This window comes from Nanorana parkeri, unplaced genomic scaffold, assembly GCF_000935625.1.
Source record: "Nanorana parkeri isolate BGI_ZX_2015 unplaced genomic scaffold, ASM93562v1 scaffold758, whole genome shotgun sequence".
Classification (NCBI taxonomy): Eukaryota; Metazoa; Chordata; class Amphibia; order Anura; family Dicroglossidae; genus Nanorana; species Nanorana parkeri.
In genome coordinates this window covers 715,382-721,119 of record NW_017307026.1, presented here as the reverse complement: position 1 = coordinate 721,119, position 5,738 = coordinate 715,382, and the positions used below count along the sequence as shown (strand labels likewise).

Genomic DNA, 5,738 nt, shown 5'->3' with positions numbered 1-5,738 from the left:
AGGTGCCGGCCAGCTAAATTAAGATCTCACCTGGAGCTCCTCCCACCGGACCAGCGCTGACTCGCCGCTGCTCTCCGCACACTGAACGACGGTGCTTGAAGAGGAGCGTCGTGCCACTGCTGCTCCGGTGGGCGGCGCTCCGAGTGAGGTAAGAAAAAAAAAAAACATAGCACAAGCTTCGGTGCTATGTATCGGGGCAAGTACTTGTCATAATGCCCTGTATCAGTCCCAATTCTAGTACCGGTATCGGGACATCCCTAACCTCACACAATTTTAAAGAAAAAGTAATTGACAATGAAAATTATCATGGAAAATATAGAAAAAGGAACAAGTGTGTCACCATGTGTGCAGAATTCACTCATTCGTCAAAGAAGGATATGATCAACTTTAAAAAAAATTGGACTATATAGTAAACTTGTTGATCATTTGTCATTGTGGATGACAAGGGTCACTCTTTAAGTCTGGAGGAAAGAAAAGGTTTAATTTCTACATACGGAAAGGTTTCTTTGGAATTGTGAGAATGTGCAATAGCCTCCCACAGGTGCTAGTTTTACTTAGCTCAGTATATTATTTTATAAAGTGTTGGATGTGTTTCTAAATGCACAGAATATTATGAGCTATTAATTTTTATAAGTAATAATGCCATAGGTCCTAGATCTATGAAGAAAATTGAACCATGCTTTATAAGGGATTTTTGCTTTCCTCTGGTTCAGCTTTGGGTGTAGGGTTCTGGGGATGCTGGTTTTCAATATAATTACTGTATATATTCACTTTTCTAGTGGGGGAAATCAAAGATTGTGTTTCTTTTTTTTAACCTGAGTAACTATGTAATTATATATGTCGGAGAGAACATCTTTCTAAATCCTGGTAGCGGGGCTATACAGACGAGGTCAGGTTTTATCACTGATTTCAATGAGAGAGTTAGCACATCTCAAAGCCTGTGTTTGTACACACTTTTAAATCAACTTTATCAAGTGCTCCATAGTCTAGCCTGCAAAAATTATTCCTTTTCACTTCTGTGAGGCTAGCCTGCCTCCCGAATGTCTCTTGTATTGAAACATGGTCTATAAGGAACCAACCTACAGGTACAGCCAGCGGATAAAAGAATTTAGCTGCAGGGCGTGAAGATTGAGACAGGCTGTAGTTGTGGGATCCAAGCAATTATGTATCTGGAGTAAAGAAGGGTGAGGTACTTTTGTTAAAGCCCATTTTCATTTTTTTTTTAAAAAGGCCTTATTCCCACCACACAGGCGTCCTGGAATGGTAGAAATTCTTCCTTCCATGGGTTTTGAAGATTCTCACGATAGATACCAGCTTGACAGACACCCTTTTGGTGCAGTGGAGTTGGTGACCCCAGGAAGCTTGTCTCCCATTCAGCATCCTGGGGCTATGAGCGATTTGGATTCTGTCGGACAACACCACAGCAGTGGCATACATTAACCATCATGAAGGAACTTGAAGTCTTGTGGTTTAAAAAGAAGCCGACCTGATCCTGACTTTGTCCGGAACTTCATGTTCTAGGTCTGTATGCCCTGCACATTCCAGGCATAGAAAATTGCCAGACATACTTTCTCAGTCATCAACTTCTGGACTCCAGGGATTGGTATATTCACCTAAAGGTGCTTCAGGACCTCTGTCACAGCTTGGGAATGCCAGACGTGCACTTCCACACTTATATGTTCAACAGAAAGCAGAGCCAGGTCCAGAGATCCTCCAGCCATGGAATGTGATGCTCTAGTAACTCAGTGGGATCCTTTCAAACTGATCTATGTCTTTCTTTCTCTGAAATTTATTTTTTGTCCGCTTCACAGGATCGATGTGAGGGTATTCCAGTGGTTCTCGTTACACTGAATTGGCCCAGGCAGATCTGGTACACAGATGTCATCAGACTTCTGGCAGATTCTCTGTGGGCTACTCCAGGCCGTCTGTCCCAAGGACTGGTTTAGCAATCTGCTTCATGGCTTTTGATGGCACGGTTGTTAAATCTCAGGTCTTAAAGGTTAGGGGCCTATCTGATTAAGGAACACTCCTACACTCCTAAAAGCTAGGAAAATTCTCCTCTTGCAAGGTCTACCATAACATTTGGAAAGCAAACTTTGCATGGTGTGAGTCAAAGAATTTCCATCCCAGGAAGTACTCTGTGGAATGCATCCTAACCTGTCTCCATCCCAGTGTGGATCTGTATTTGACCTTGAGTACTATCAAATTAAAAATCTCAATTCCCTTTTAAAGACTGCTTGCTCTTCATGCCTTGGTAAAAGCTATTGTTCAGGGTGTTGCTCACAAAGCTCCACCTGCATGTCCACCTTTGACTCCATGGGATCTTAATCTGGTTCTGTTGACTGTTTAAAAAACACCATTTGAACCTATCCAAGATATTCCTCTGTCAACACTCACCTGCATGGTTTCTTTCATCTCTGAGTTGGCAGCCCTCTCTTGTTAAAAAAAAAAAAACCCTTTCTGTTTTTACACAGAAGATTGCCTATAAATCTAGGGCGTCCTTCCTACCCAAGATGGTTTCTTCTTTTCATTGTACTTTCATCTCTCTGTCCTGCCCCAGTACATGCCAAGGAATTTTCTCTCCACTGTTTGGATGTTCCAGTTTTCTTCTCAACCATGTCTTTCTTCGGACTGACTGACTTTCTGCTTGTCATTCCGCAGGGTCTCTGTAAGGGACAGCCTGCCTCTATTTCCACAATTTCAAGGTGGATTAGGCAGCTAATCATTTAAACCTACCAACTAAAGGATAGGGTTCCACCTTTTCCTGTCAAGGCACATTCTACTAAATTAGTAAATGTTGTTTCCTAGATTTGCAAGGCTACCACTTGGTCTTCTGTTCAGACCTCATCTGATGCAATCTTCCAATGTAGGGTCCTTCAGGTTGCGTGTTTTGTTTGCAGTGTCCAACCTCTCATTTGGACTGCTTTTAGGCATCCCATACATCCCTAAATCCTTCTCACCATGTGTTCCTTAATGAACGATTAAGAAAACAGGATTTTTGACTAACCATGAAAACCTTTTTTGGAGTTCATTAAGGGACACTGGTTTAACCCATCTGTCTTCTAATCGCTCCAACTACAGCTTTTTCACACTGAACTGAATTCTGGGTGACCGCTTTTATTAGCCTGTGTCCACTTCTCCTGTACAGTATGTAGTAATATAGGTCATATGTCTCAGAATCTTTCTGACCCTCTGTCCTTTTTTTTTTTTTTTGTCCTTATATAAAATATAATTCCCTTTTAATCAGGTAAAACCAGTAAATTTAATTTTAAATAAAATTAGTATATAAAGCCAAGTAAAAAGTAATTATTTGTTTTACTTTTTTTTGTAACTTTGCTCGATCAAGAACATCTCTGGCTGTGATTTATTAGCCCCCTATGATGGTATTAATACGGAACATTTAGCACCTTGGGTGACATTTTTCAATTGAAACAATTATAATAAAAAATACTAATTTCATTAGAATAGGACTGCTGTGCTTAACAGGCTCTAACCTTAAAAAACTTAATTAAACCATGTATCATACCTAATTACCTATATATGTAGGAAAAATAGTTTTAACCTAGCTGTGTACATGATAAATGGCTTTCGTTTTTTATTTATTTAAAATACTTTAATTTCCTGGATATAAATTATATCTGTAGATAATATTCTTATTTAATATAATCCAACTTTTAGTTTAGATTTATCGCCCTTGTAAGGCTGTAACATCAAATTTAAGAAGACCTGTACAAAATTCTAATTTTAAGATAAAGAAAGAAGGAAATAAATAAACCTGCAAAAGGTTTCTTTAAAAAAATATGTGGTTGAAAGGATGTGACACTCCCAGCGATGGCTTTGTTAAACAAGTCCTACAGGTTGCCCAGTTTTAGAATGAAATCGCATCATTAATATTAGTCACTTGTGTGGTAAGAGAGCTATATTTGTTATATAAGAAATCATCACAAATATCATAAAATTACTGGCAACTACTACCCTTTCTGTGCAGAATTCTACTTTAGTTCTGTACACTGTAAACTAAGACAATGCCCTATGTATAAAGCCAACCTACAAGTGCTACTCTAATAATAATAATAGCACCAAATTAAAAGAGAACTATAGCCAAACATTTTCTTGGCTATAGTTCTCTTTTGGGTCACAGGAGTACATTTACTAATGCACTCCTGTGACCCAAACTCAACAAACAGCAGGCTACTGCCCACTATGTAAAAACAGTGCAGAGCGCCACTGCAGTCGGGAAAGACCTTCCTGACCTTCTCTCAGCCTTCCCTGGCTGTTCCACATGTCCCACATGCGCCTGAGTCTGCTGTGGCTTTGTGCTTCCTGCACCCACACAACTCCAACACTTCTCTCTGAATTATGGTCCAGACTCCTAATAAGGCTGCTCTCAGCCACCTGGTCCAGCTATACTGGTCATTGGCAACACCTGGCCCCAGGACTGGAGATTTCATCCCACCCAGAGCTCTACAAAATCTCCAGAGCTCCAGATCCCAGCTACATTTAGGAAAACTTGGAAGAACCTGAAAAGCCAGGTTCTTCCTTATAACCTGAAAAGCCAGGTTCTTCCTTATAACCTGATACAAAAACGAGAGAGGGTTAACCCGTTAAGAGGTAACGGGTTAGTAGCGGTCAGCTTAAGGATCCGGACAAGTCAATTGATTGTAAAAGAGATAATTTTATTGAAAAAACATGTACGTTTGCACATTTGACTCACTAATTACCATTAAAAACATTGTGGGTAACATACAGTCATAAATTATATGTTGATCGATCCTCATTAATGTTAACCTTGAATCCCCACCGTGGATTCCCCACTCCGTGGATCTTTGGTAGTCTCCTGGAGGTTCAGGATGTAGTCTGTCCGTCAGCAAGTACCACCTGCCCCAGTTTGCGATTTTACCAAGGTTGGCAAATCTTCAAAATCAAGTTTCAGGATCATACATCCACTTGCGGTGTGGTGACTGCACGTTTGATCTCTGTCTACCTGTCATACAGGAAACACCAAATTAACAAACAACATCTTCAAATACCTGTCAAAATCCAACGGAAAGTAGGGAAAGTCAGTGTTGCAATCACTGATCAGTCCAGAATTCTTTATTATATCTGAGCAGGGAAACCAGAAGAAAATCTCTTCCCCCCTCTCTCTCCTACGTTTGGGACCATCCGCTCGGTTTCTGTAATTCACGCAGGTTAACATGCATGTGGGAACTCAAATGGAGGAAGAGAGACCGAAGTAATAGCTACATCGGTCACCTTCCCCCACGGTGGGGATTCAAGGTTAAAATTAATGAGGATCGATCCACATATAATTTATGACTGTATGTTACCCACAATGTTTTTAATGGTAATTAGTGAGTCAAATGTGCAATCGTACATGTTTTTTCAATAAAATTATCTCTTTTTCAATCAATTGGCTTGTCCGGATCCTTAAGCTGACCGCTACTAACCCGTTACCTCTTAACGGGTTAACCCTCTCTCGTTTTTGTATCAGTCTATTTTGGTCACGGATCGGACGAAACAAGTTATTGTGTAAACCTAATTAGGGCAATTACAATCAGTCGGATCTCCAGGCAGGAACACAAACCTCTTTATATACCGTATATACTCGAGTATAAGCCGTCCCGAATATAAGCCGAGGTACCTAATTTTAGCCAAAAAAACTGGGAAAAAGTATTGACCCGAATATAAGCCGAGGGTGGGAAATGAGGCAGCTACTGGTAGATAGATGCCATTAAAAT

At 40.3% G+C, this 5,738-nt stretch overlaps 1 protein-coding gene across 1 annotated transcript in view; it reads left to right on the top strand.

Annotated features, from left to right (window-relative positions):
* VDR (vitamin D (1,25- dihydroxyvitamin D3) receptor) overlaps nt 1–5,738 on the top strand; it is a 64,586-nt gene that overhangs the window by 39,453 nt on the left and 19,395 nt on the right. The gene's annotated exons all lie outside the window — the stretch shown is intronic.